Source organism: Chlamydotis macqueenii, chromosome 1 (assembly GCF_036417535.1).
Source record: "Chlamydotis macqueenii isolate bChlMac1 chromosome 1, bChlMac1.mat, whole genome shotgun sequence".
Classification (NCBI taxonomy): Eukaryota; Metazoa; Chordata; class Aves; order Otidiformes; family Otididae; genus Chlamydotis; species Chlamydotis macqueenii.
In genome coordinates this window covers 91986518-92000621 of record NC_141556.1, presented here as the reverse complement: position 1 = coordinate 92000621, position 14104 = coordinate 91986518, and the positions used below count along the sequence as shown (strand labels likewise).

Genomic DNA, 14104 nt, shown 5'->3' with positions numbered 1-14104 from the left:
GGAAAGAAGCAATGGTGCTCACTGGCACTAGAGGTGATACTTCTCCACAGCAGTTTCCATTTCTCTTATACTCTTTACACATGCCCTGCATCTCAGTACCACCCAAAAGGAATGCAGGCTTCCACAGGAGGAAAGCTGAGTAAGGGAAACAGCCAAGTCAGATCTAAAGAAAACTGTTCAGAAAAGAAAAATCCTGGGGACACTGTGATCAAAACTACCTATGAACAAACCCAAACAAGGTTCTTCTCCAGTCTGCAACACCAGACTACTGTTTCCAGCAAAGGACAATGGGCAAAGCCAGAAAAGTCCTCCCATTGCTGTAAGTATATTGCTATCCTTTTGTTCGGCCTTATCACCCATATAAAAAGCTCCTATTGCTGTGATCTTCACCTACATATTCTAATTAAATATTCTTACATTCACTTACATAGTCTACTTCTATTGCTATCTTACTGCTATAGTCTTCACAGGGAGAGTTGTTATGCGCTGGATCAGGCTGACAAGCTAGGTTGTGGCATCTCCATCCTTGGAGATTTTCAAAACTTAATTGAACAAGGCCCTAAGTAACCTAATCCAACTTGGAAGTCAGCTCTGCTCTGAGTAGGGAATTGGACTAAAGACCTCCGGAGGACCCTCCCAACCTAATTTTTTTTTACTGATTGCACACTTCAGCTATGAACATTTCCATCAGCAAGCTCTCTAATATATCTCCATGTTCCAGAAAGTAAAATGGCACACTAACTGTGGAAAACCATGACTTGTCTTAGCTAGTGCTCTGAAAGCACAGGGGTAGGAGTGAGAATGAAACAAGTAATAAATATTGTTTGCGGAACCTTCTCAAATTACACCTATTTATGTACCACCCCTGGACTTCATTGATTGACTGTCCCATGTCATTATTTCAATTGTGAGGGTCAGTCTACCCTGCTACCTGTGTGACTATGTTCTTCTCTACAGATTAATTCTGGAAACAAGAAGTTTGCTATTTAATTGTTGGTAAGCGCAATAAAAGTTGCAACTTACTTGCAACAGACTTGCGAATGTGCCTCTGGAGCAAGGGGCTCCAGTCTGATCCCCAGTTATCCCCCTTGGTTCCTTCTCCACATATACCTGTGGTGCATTGCAAGTCCTTCCAAATACTGCACTCATTTTCACAGTTATCAGAGAGCCATCATCATCTTTGCTTCTTGCGAAGGACAGCAGAAGGCAAATATAGCAAAGAGATGGCACTTCTGTATTTGGCCCTGACGCACAAACTCCCAGAAGCTGGGGACAGAAAAGATGCTGACCTTTCTAAGCTAATCTAAGTCTCAGGATCACTGCAGAATTCATATTTACTACTGATTTATAAGAGATTTATCCAGTCTGTTTCTAAACATCCTATCTGCTCCATCTTTAAATTTTCTACCATACATCCAGGTCCTTTTCTTTTCTTTGTATTGACTTTCAGCATTCCCTTATATTTATTGTGTTACTTCTCATTATGTTCATTTACACCACTTAAAATATATTCTCTCCTTTCTTGCTTGTATGCTCTCCAATACCTAACATCAGGCTAACTGCATCCACTGTCATCTCTGAACCGAACTGTGTGCATCAGCACTTTCCAGCTCATGTGTAAAACAAGCCTTACAATTACTGCCATATTTTAATTTCTGTTTTCGGAAATTCCTCTGTCACTATCTTCATTGCAGTGCGGCATTCTTTCATTTCCACATACCTTAATGTTACGCTATCATACAAAAAGGTCTCAGATGATGGACAACTCACAATGCTGCAGCTACTGCAATGATCTGGGCACTTGCTGCAAAACAGAACAGGCTCCTTTCTTTCAAATTGAAGGCCAAACAGATAATATTTTGGATCTCCTAACCTGAGCTATCTAGAAACTAATTACTACTAAAACCCCTGCTGCACTTCTCCATTCTTCCTGCCACTCATGCATTCGTCCTTCTCTCCCCAAGTCCCCTGCTTGCTTTCCACACAGGATTTTTTTTGCATCTATTTCCCTTGCAACCATTACTTGAGTTTGGAATTAATTTCCCCTCAACAAATTAACACGTTTTTACAGCTGGAGCACCAAACCAAGTCTCTGTCAAAACCAGGCAATGTATGTTGTTGTACTTCTCACACAGCAGCTATAACAAATGCTAGAACCTTCCCCTACACCAGGAACAGCTCTCCGTCCTGTGGAGACACCAGGTTAGCAATGAACAAATTAGCTCAGGTATAGGAACCAGCGTAGCTGCACAGAACCCACAGTAGCATCCTCGCTCTCAGGGGAAGCTATGATAATGTGACTGTATGAGAATAATACTACATAATGAACAATAATGAAGCAGTTTTCAGCCTCTGAATACAGGGAGGGCTGGGTCACCAACCAGACCTTTGTTCATCACATACTAAACAGCACGGAGGGAACACACCACAGGATTGCTCATGTTGTTACAAATGCTGCTGCTGGCTGAGTCTGCCCACTGATGTTCCAGGCATTATTTCTCCTCCTCACAGATATGGCACCACCTTCTAGTAAGTGCCTTCAGGTCAGAGATGCCTGTAGTGCCCAAGCACTGCACTTAACTCACTAGTGCACAGTTCATCCGTAACCTTAACAATTCACAGAGGCTGTGCATAATTTAAAAAAATCTCTGTCTTTTCAGATTCTAAAAATACAAGAGTGTGAAAATAGTTCACATTTGGTTTTAAACTGTGTTTTTCCTCAGTGTTCTGCTGTACATTCTTCCTCTGCCTGTGTGCGACTAACACAGCTCCTGATATCAGTGCTTATCACTGCCAGTGTTGTGTCTCTTCCAGACATGACATTGACAATACATATTTAGAAACTGACAAAGTGAAAGAGAGAGAGAGAGATGAGTACAATCATCAAATATTAAAAAAAAAAAAAAGCCCAAAAGAACAGCGAGGAGCACTGAAATCTGTCCAGAGACCTCCCCTCAAAATTGAGGGCACACTAAACACCAGAGCTGAGGGTGAAGCTTGCTTTAAACCACCTAAACCATCCCACTTTTCCTGCCAGAAGTGTTGCTTCAGTAGTTAAAAGTCCTGCACAGGCTGACTGCCTGAATATTCACACAGCTTCTCTGATGATTTTGCAGCCACATTGATCTTCATGCTGTTACATCTACATGACTGGCAGTTTGTTTAAAATCTCTGATTGCAAGTTGGTGTCATACAATGAAAAACACAAACTCCTGAAAACATCGCCATAAAATGTAATACGAAAAAGAAATCCCAGCAGAACATCGCAGAGCAAGAATGGGAAGCACGAAGAACTGACAAGAGAGGCCCAATGTTGTAGTGCAATAAAAGCCTGGAAAATTTAATCAACAGAGAAAAGTAAAATAACCTCCAAAATCCCTTATAGGAGACTGATTAACATAATTAAGTTAAACTCAGAGATTAAGTTAAACTAAAATTGAAATTTGCTGGGTCTGTTTCAGACCTGAAGTAGGGCTTATTTGCCTTCAAATTTGTCCTTTTCTCCCATCTAAACCACAAGTCTCATGGTAGTTAGGCCCTGCCTACAAAACTTGCCTGACTTACAACCTCAGAGCATTTGGCTATAGCAACACTGCCACAGTACTGGCAAGCACTGAAAACTGATCACAGCATATTAAAAAAATATGAGCTCTGCAGGGGGAAAAAAGTGCAAATAACACAACTGGTAATTTCAGAGCATAATAAAACCACAACAAAAAGCCAAAATTCTCTCAGGCAACTTTACCTATGTAATCCAGCCAAATCTACCAAATTTTAAGGGCCTTAAATCATAAATGACTCAAGGCCCAGAAAGAACAGCGTAAACCTTTAAGGACTTGCAGTAAATTCAATCTGTATTGCATGAAACACCAATGACAGGAAAGGTGTCTCATTAAAAAGTAATAAGAATGAAAAAGAAGATAAACACTCTGAAGACAAGCATGGATGAACCAACTAGAACAGCACGAACTAGAGCAGTGAGCAGGGAGAACCTGCCAAACTAAAAGATACAAGTACATCAAACCAGCCATTGCTGAACTATGCTGTGAGGCTACGACTTAAATATTTAACAGTTTTTTTATTGACATATTTTTTGCCCATGTATTTCCTTGTGAATTTCAAAAGCAAAACTCAGCTTACTCTCATCAGTAATGCTCACAGGTGCTGCAGTTTGTTTTTGTTTTTTAAAGATGTCTTTTTTTTTGGTGAAACAAGAAGTCTTTTATAAGAGATAAAATATACTTACAGTGGTTTCCAAATTGTATCACTCTTCAGGTAAATTACTCCAAGCCTTGGACCTAGTGCAGACGTTCATTGGGGCAGGGAACAGAGAGAGGCTGTGTCTGTACCAGAAAGAACCAAAAGGAAAGGTCAGGGGGAAATAATAATTATTTACTGAGAGCAAGAAAACTTGCTGCAATGCTAACTGGCATTCTCCACTGTCAGTACAGCTGGCTGCAGCCTGGCAGGGCCGAATTCTTCCCGCTTCAATCCCTCCAGCCCTGGCTGCAGACGACAACACAGTCAGTCCCCGGTTACCCTAGTTTGCCCATGCAACCTACTCTGGTGAAGTGAGTAGGAGAGGGAGGATTAGCCAGCAAAGTGCTATCAGTAGGATTCATTCTGAGAAGCTGCTCACTCTAATGGCATGAGCACGGAGCAGTGATGGAGAGCTAGCACAAACTTGGCACTCAAGTGCATCTCATCAGAACAACAAGGCTAGTCCTGTTCAGAGCAGCAACAAACACTTCCTCAGGACTGAAAGGCAGGAAAAGGAAGGCAAAAATCCCCTTCTCTTCTTTTGCTGTCTTTACATCACAAAAATGATGGCTCATCAAAGTAGAAATCCCACTTATCTCCCATCAGCCACTAGGTCTACTGCAGTGAGACCAGTGAAATAACTTATTGTCAGCCTTTCAGGAAAGATTCAGCTCAGCAGCAGTTTTATGTCTGAAATCTCCTAAGCTGAAGACAGAGTTGGACTCAATGGACTAATACAAAAAGGGATCCAAAGAAAAACCCTGGCTCCAATATTTATTAGAGGGTGATTTCACCACTAAGACCTACGGTTTTGGGAGTATTTACATTTTGAGGGGACTTGACTGCCTCCCTAGACTAGCAGAACTCCTCCTTTGCTAAATTCTTATGATCTTTGGGTGGCTCACTGTGGATGTTGGAAGTATGTCTGAAGTTAACATCCAGGGAGAGAACTAAATCCTGCTCACTTCACTCATGCAAAGAACTCCTGGGACATCAGCATATTCAGTCCTACCCACAGTGAAGCCAATGGTGCTGTTTCCATGAATAAATGATTTTGCCTACTCTGATCAGACAAGAAAAGCAAATATTTGTTTTATCAAAGAAATCAAGAAGGTGAACAAAAAATGATAAGAGCTGTAATTGTTATTTCACAGGTAGTTAATGTCACTATGCAAGTTGGAATTTATGTCTGTAACCGCAACACAATAAAAAACCCCCACTGTTCGTGCAGCAGGAAAACTGGAATGAACACCAGCAGACACAATGAAGGATTTTCGATGACACTGTAATAATGTACTTCAGAAAATATACATTTGGTTTTATGTTCAATTTATACATTTTGTAATGATGACAATTACTGGTGACTGGGATATATATTACATATAGATTCCAACAGGCTGCATGAAATCTGGCAGCTACACTTCACAGGGGCTCAAGCAAACATTTTCTTTGATTCCAGTTTTTGTGGGTTCTCCCCTCTTGAAGTCTGCTTTGAATTGCAGATTGAGTAAATTTAAACATGAAAAAATAATCCTCAACTCAGCCTGAACCTCTGAGTTTCACTAGAGCCTGGGATAAGAACCATATGCCAGCATCAGGTTCGCTTAAAAGACTTACATAAAACAGTGACATTTTTGACCACTACCAAGGGTTCTGTAGATTTAAATCCTTGCTAACACTCAGCGTGGCTCACTTTCAAGCTCTCTGTCCTACTTCCATATGTGCCCCACCTGTTCTGTTAATGTTGACCTTGCTTCTTATATCCACTCTGCACGCATCAATCTGTCTTTTATCTGCCTATTGCTTATCTTTTTAAGGCATAAATCCCAAGTGCCTTAAAGAGTGCCCAGTACTTTAGTTAACATTCATTTTTAACTTGTACTAGAAGCAGAAAAATCATAGGATCAGGTCTTTAGTCTTTACTTCGGCAAAACTCCTGCTCACTTCACTCCTAATTTCACACAAGAGAAGCCTAAGATCTGAATGTACTAATCCTGCATATTTTGTCACCTCTCTTTTCGTGTTATTTTTGCTCTTCCAATCTCTGGGATCCCAATCCAAGTGGCTCGCTAATGTAGCACTGCTTAGCACTCAATCTGGCTTCACATCAAGGGTCAGGCAGACAAGTTGTTAGGAGATGGGCTGCTCAAAGTCTTCTACAAAATCTGGGCCCTAAAATCTTCACGAAACGCAAGACTTCTTAAAATATATTTGTTTTTCTCCATCATTTTTGCTATGGCCTGGGAAGATGCATCTCTTTTCAGAGCATAAAGCACTGAGATCATCAGCAGTTGATAGGTACATTTTAAATACATAAAATCAACAAAGCTGATGGTGCTTCAGCAGATATGGGGAGTGCAAAAGAGAAGGAAACACTCCCAAATTTTTATACAAGTCTTTACCTAGCTAGGGAAAAATTAGAGGAAGATGATTTTTTACCATTAGAAGACTGGACAAAAAGAGAGACAGACAAGTAGGATAACAGAGGAATGGGATGTGTGACATTGGGTTAAGTCACTTCTCCCCTCTCTACCTGGGCTCCTCTACCTAGAAAAGAAAAGCATTAGCATTTCTGCTCCACGATGTACTGTGTGCTTAATTAAGATTTTGGAGGATAAGTTTTCTGCATGAATGCATTCCAGAAATGTAGACTCTTATTACTTAAATATTTCCACTAATGATAGTAACTTGGGCATTTTATATATGCTCACTTTCATTCCACCTTGCTCTTCCCAAGCTTTACCTGGTAATTTAGAGGGTGTAAGAAATATTAATTGTACTACTGTTTTTATTAAGGAAGGTCCATTTTATGACAGCAGTGATGTACTACAGATTGTGATTTAAGATGTACACTGTAGGTCAATTCTATACTGGCTTCAGTGGAGTTGCAGTGGGCATAAAGTCAGGAGGAAATGTGGTACTTTACATAATGATGCTGATGATTAATGGGCTCCTGGACCATAACTCGGTGTCTGAGGCACTGATCCTCCATCTCTTCTCTCCTGAAATTTGTGTCTTGACCCTTTCATCTCTTGTTAGCTACCTTTCCAGAGCTGTTCATTAATCAGCACCATTGATCTGATGTGGCCTGTCATATCACATTACTTAAAACACACAGAAACGAGCATTGGCCTGACTCTGCTCTTTACACAACACACCATCACAATATGACTTAAATATTATAAACATAAATTTCCAACTAGTGCTTGGTCCTGAAATTTGCTTTTTCTAGGTTGGTTCCCCACAGGACATTTTTATCTCTTCCCCTGGCTGTACTTCTTTCTACTCAGAGACACCATCAAACACCCTCAGTGTTCCCTGTTCGTTAAGGACACTCACATGTCTGACCTGCAAGAAACAAGTGGCAGAATAGCTCCTTCTCTTTGCCTGAGACCTGGTACCACAGTCTTCTTTTACTTTCTCTTAGTGAGTCCTGATAAAGGGGATTCAATTTTGGAGTTAATTGCTATTTATTTTATCCCTGCAATACACTTTTCCCCGGTATCTTCAGAAGTCTGCTTCCTCCTGCCTTCCGTGTGATCCCTAGTAATGAAAAAATTAAAAAATGAGCTTCTTGTGATCTTATTTCTGATTATTCTTATTTGCTGTGCTGGCACAGTGCTGTCTATCATGAGGCAACGGAAAATAAGAACTCGCTAGTGCCACAGAAGTTAGCATGTCTGATCTTAATCCACACATTGTTCAGGTCTCTTGAGTAAGGTGGGGTCAGTTTTAATTATATCACAATCATGATATATTTTCAGACTGAGTTGTCTAGGCTAAATGCAATTCTTTTTTGGTCACTTTTTCTCTCCAGAAGTAGCATTTTGGGTGAAATTCTTAAAGCAGTAACGAGAAGGAGAAGGCGAGAACAGCAGCATTAGCCATCAACAAACATGACTCAAGAGTCAACCTGCTGCACGAAGTGGGTCATTCCAGATGTATTTTACTGTTTCTTTTTCAAAAGAAGGTAGGTACATCCTCTGACTACAGCAGACTGTAGCATTTATATTTCATGAACAGGGTTAGACTGTTGGCTAAGAGTGATGTACAAATGGATTGAAAAAGATCTGGAACAGTATATTCTGCACGGGACGAAATCTCTGCTGTGCTAAACCAACTGATGAACCACAAGAAGAAACTCTTCCTCATTAGATAGATATCCAACCACAATATCTGAGACAGAGATCAAGATGGACTGTGATACAAAAAACACCTTTCAAACAGAGGCTAGAACTTGTGCCATAGAAAACATAAAAAAATAGCAGCACAGGACATGCTATCAGAAGGCCATAGCATGATTTTTTCAGAATAGTCAGGGCTTCATCTAGGAGTGGAAACTGCTCCTGTCTGTATTCTACTGGGAACACTGTACGTCTACTATCAGTACTTGGGCCTGAAATTCAGAAATTAATTTGTTAATGGATTAGACATTTGCAGAAAGACTGTTTAAAGAAGCTGGACTACTCTAGCCTGGTAAAGGCCAATTTCCCACAAGCACATCTTTGCAAAAGCACTAGAGAAAAAATCTCTCCCTGAAGTCCTAGAGGTACTTACTGAAGTCTGGAATAGCAATGTAGTTTGCAGTAAAGTCTACATCATGTTCCCACTTTTTGTCTCACAAACCCTCTATTACTTGTCTGTATCTGATTCTTTTTCTCTTCATTAACTGCCTTTTATCTGATACTATAGAATTTCACTTCCTTTAAGCTGTAATTCTTTTCTTAAGTTTGAATTTGGCACTTGGAATAGGCATTCTCTAGGTATCACTTTCGTCTGTTGATTCTTCTGATACTTCTTTCTATTTGCAAGTGGTATTCTCAATGCAACAACTAACCATACCGAAGAGCTAAGACCCAAAAGGATAACTCTTCTCCTACTGATTTTCCTTTCCACTTCCCATGTCAAATGGTCCCTCCTGCCCTAGGCAGCAGCACAAGGCCTCAACCCTGAGCTTTTCCAAAAGTTCTCTCTCATTTAAGATATAAATTGGGGTGCTGCCTATTTTCCATTAATGAAGATCTCATAATGCTTAGTGTGTAGGGTGTATAAACCCCACAGTTACAGAGAAACGTGTTAGACTGTGACCAAGGAAAGTACAGATTGGTCTCTTGGCTGCACCTCGCTGGGGGCAGAGCAGGGTAAAGCAATGTTAGGCAATGTCGAGCAACTGTTTGGACTTTGCACACCTGATTTGAAATGGTGAAGACACCTGGAAGAGGCAACTAAATATTAGTAGTTGGTAAGCTTAATCAGACCAGAAGCAGATTAAAAGCCCTGATGCAACATCCAGCCAGACATTCAAATGAATACAAAAACCTATTATGCCAGACTGAACCATGACAGTGGGTCAGACCAAGAGTTATCTTCTCACAAATGGTAAAGAGAAGAAACAGTATTGTACATACAGATAGATATGTACAATACTGTTTGTACAGGCATATATAGATATGTACATGTATATATAGTAACTATATATACATGTATGTCTATATAATTATATATACAATTATTATTTTTAAATTATGCTGGCAAAATATTGCTGGGTATAACAATGTAGAATTATCTATATTCCTATTATGGAGTCTTCACAATCGTATCTGAATATTGAATGAAACCACACACTTTTCAGAGCAGTTCATTGAAGTGGGATGTAACTGAGGCAAATACATAAAGTCATTCTTTTATTGATGCTGGTGTCATATACGGGGTAAACCTTCTGTCCTCAGTGGAACTGCACATACATAAGCTGTCCAGGGAACAGACTGATTTGTGGGTAATGCTTGTATACTGCTAGCATTGTTGCATCCTGAGTGCTAGTTTTCTACAGATACTTAGTATTAACAGAATCAGTTTGAGAGTATAAACAGCCTCAGGCATTCATGTGCTGATGCTGTAGGTTACCAGGCATCAGCTTTACTGTATGAAACTCAGAAGGTTTCATATGTGGGAGGGGAACAAGGTAAGAGGTTACGGTTTTGAAAACATGAACGCTGAAGATGGCCAGCGCAATCAGAGTATTGCCTTGTTATCAAGAAGGCGGCACTTGGACAACATGATGCTGCCTTGCTATCTTAAACAAGGTTCTCACAAAACCAAAGATAGAGTTGTGCTGCAATTACTACCAATGTTTCTGCAACTGAAATATGAGTTGCCATCACTGCAATCACCAGAGATGAAGAAAATGTGTAGAAATTAAATTGTTACAGTAATATATCCGCCTAAGCTACTGCTTTGGCTAGATGAGCCAGATTAGCTCATGACAGATGAGCTTCATGAACATTTCATTGCCAAGGAACCCTGTCAAAATATTGGTGATTTCTCCGAATCTGTTCAACATCATGGATATGTCAAATGAAATCTGAAAGGACATTATTTTTCAGGAAGAACAAAAACAATGAAAGCATACGAAAAGAATGAGCTGAGTTTTTTCCTCCTCCTCTACACATGGCTTGCGTTTCATTGAATGTTGTCCTTGCAAACACTTTGGCATAAACCCTGGAACCCTTAGTCCCATAGATGTTGGTGAATTGAAGAAAGCACTGAATGTCCTCAAAGAACAGATCTCCATGTTTCAGAAACCGGGTTTGCAAACCTGTATTTTTACCTAAGTGCTGAGACACGTAACACAATTTAATGAAGATTTACACTACTGGCACTGGTTCTGCCACATGCCCCTCCCTCCTGGTTACAGGGCTGCAGCACTTGATGCATCAATGTCCGGCCAGCAAATTTGTAGTTCTCATGCTGAAAGCTGATCTCAATCACAAGTCTGAAGTACATTATCATGAGTATAGAAGATGATACAAAATGGTAACTGACAAAACTCATGAAATCCTGGGGTTTTTTTTTGTGGCATGTTGCTTCAGAAACTATTAAGATACTGTTTACATTCGTTTAAAGTATAATTCCATGTAGTGCAATGGAATATCACCAGCTATACATTTCAGTGGATTTGATCCATTGAAACCATCCCCTTTTGATCTGCAGAACCACCCCCTTCAAGGTAAATTAGGAAACGAAACCATCATTCATGTATCTGTTTTTCTCAAGCCCCAAGAGCCCAGTTATCAAATAGATAAACAGAAAAATTGAGCACTCTCCTCCCCCTAAAAAGACCTAAGCATCATCTTGATGGAATTCTTCCCTCTCACTGAACTTTTATTATGTGACTTGTTTTATAAGGAGAGGATGAAACTTGCAGGATTTTACCTGCCTTTACTAGAGGAAGATTTATATTAAAAACAATGTTTGAATGCATTTTGAGGGGCAAGGTCTGAGACAAGGAATCTTTTCCTTAAGTATTAAGATTCATAACAGCACTGCCCGGACACTGAGCTAAACAATGATGTTACTGACAGTCAGGAAAAAGACTCAAATGATTTTGAATATTTTTTTTGTTGTTGTTGTTTTGGATGACTGTCTCATGTCTCTGAAGATTTCCCTTGCAAGTCAATCATTAAAGAGTCAGTAACCAACACAGTGAAAAGATGAGGTAAAAAGCACCATGAACATGTTTTCCCATACCATTCTTCCTGTGTGCTTGCTGCCTCTGGCCTCAAACGGTACAAACGAAAGCTTGTTTGATTTATGTCAAAAACTATATATAAAATATCACACAGGATCCACAGAGAAAGAGAGTCACTCTGGGCTTTGGTTTCATTACCCATTGAGGAATAACTGACTACAGCCTTGGAGTACGTAGAACTGATCAAAGCGTTTGCTTCCTCACAAGCAAAGATAAACCCACTGTAGATTTCCTGTTTCATGCTTCAGTGCCAAAACACAATGAAAAAAGTTCTAGATGAGCATGTGAATTATTCTAAAACACTGTTCAATCAAAAATGATGGTTATGCACATTTTTGAAACTCATCATTTGAAATGTCAAGTCACTGACAGCAACGTGCCCTGCGGTGTGATGTATATTTGTGATAATTATTTGCTTTTTAAAGTTACGTATCATCTGCATCAAAACAGGATTTTTCTTAAGTGTGCCCGAAATGTAGAGATGTCAGCGCCGGCTGCATTATTCAGATCTGGGTTTTAAATACCCCGTGCCAGGAAAGCACAGAGTCAGGATATGACTACAATGCCATTTTTAAGGCACTCTGAGTTATTTTTCACTTTTCTCCTAAAACTCTATGCAGTGTGACTGATGGAGAATGATTACTAACATTAATAGTAGCTGAAGTGATTTCTACTCTCTACAGTATATGCAGCACGATGCATTAAGGAAAATAACATAGCAATAATTGTTATTATTCTTACTCCAGTATTAGCAAATCATAAACTCAATAATTCATAAAAACAAACCGGGATTTATTTGATTTCAGTATTCAGCTCTCTTCTATGGCTCTTAGAGACTATTTCTCTGGTCATTTCAAAACTTTCTTGAATGAAACTGAAGACACTTGGCTCTGCTGTTGGAGAAGTTCTGCCAACGTAGGAGGACTGTCTCCTGAGTGCTAAAAAGACCATTTCCAAATCTTCACCATCTTCTTCTTTGACAGCAGAAGTTACTATGCAGAATGGTTTAGATGATGCTGAAATGAAATTTTACAGGAGAACCACAGTCTTCCAAGAGGAGACGTAGCAGGGAATGGCAGTGAGTTGAGGGGACCCAATAGCAACTCCCCCAACCTTTTATTTCCGAAGGTGACACTGTAAATAAGTACCCCACTGGTGTTCACTTTGGTAATCTGAATACAACCCTTCTTCCTATCAGGAAAGAAATTCTGTGAGGAAGAGATTGGATCTTTGACTGTAGAAGATCTGGCAGCTACCTTACTCCTGCTATCTCCCAACAGAAATTGTTATAAGAAAACAGCCCAGATGAACAAAATTATGAAGGTGCTTGCAGATATTCTGATCTCTGCCATGACCGGCAAGAAGTACCGTAGGAGGTGGATCAGGAATCTTAGCTGTAGAGAAGCTTAGAGCTATTCTAGTTCAATCAGATTTCACAATTTGCTCTAATGAAGACTGCTGGCAGAAGTTCAAAGCTACTCCAGGTAGCTCTCCCTCCACATTACTATAAAAATGACTGTAGAAGTGTTAACTGCAGAGAAGCCAAAAGTTGTTTTGGTTCCAGCCTTTCCCAGCAGGAGTAACTGAGAAAATAGAGTAGGAGTGCTAGTTCTGCTCACAGCTCCCTCAGCCTCCTGCAGAACACCAGAGACGTTGACGGGAACACGGCAAAGTGTGCCCAGCGCTGTTCCCCCTCGCAGCTTCTGCAGCCTCAGCTGCTCCCTGCAAACACTGCCGATACAGATGCACCAGCTCAGTAACTCCAGAAGTCTTCGAAATTAGCATTAACCTCTGCTGCTGATAACCCAACAGCTGTTTCAGAGGCAGAAGGTATCAGGAGGACGACTGTGTTCAGGCAGCATTGATTTCTTCAGCCTTTTGTCTGTGTCTGCTTTCTGTCTCGTTTGGAGGTGGTTACTGTTACTACAAGTAGCATGAATCATGTCTCTGTTAAAAAACAGAGCTTCAATTGTCTTACATAACCCCTGGTAACTGCATGGCTAATAATAGCAAGCCATTTCCAGGTAGGGAATCTGTCTGTGTCCCAGACTCAGACATACGCACACGCACAGACACACGCATATTCATATTACTTTTTACACCTTACTTCTGGGAAGGAGTGAGCTTTTAACATGCAATATGACAGTTCTGAGCTGCAGGACCTGGGAACTATTATTTTAAAATGCCATTTTTCACTTACTGCCTTGAGAAGCCAGTCTGGTATATGCAATTTGCTTCACAGCCCAAGCAGCAAGAGGGAGTGAAAAGAAAATTCAACAGCACTGTTTGGTTTTTAGAGAGCATTGACTGGCAAAG

General features: G+C 40.2%; 1 protein-coding gene across 1 annotated transcript in view; it reads right to left on the bottom strand.

Annotated features, from left to right (window-relative positions):
• The window catches only part of ZBTB20 (zinc finger and BTB domain containing 20), a 112558-nt gene that overhangs the window by 29654 nt on the left and 68800 nt on the right, over nt 1–14104 (bottom strand). Inside the window, exon 2 of the mRNA XM_086761362.1 lies at nt 4247–4343. The gene's annotated coding sequence lies outside the window, so the exon portion shown is untranslated. The remainder of the gene's footprint in view (nt 1–4246; nt 4344–14104) is intronic.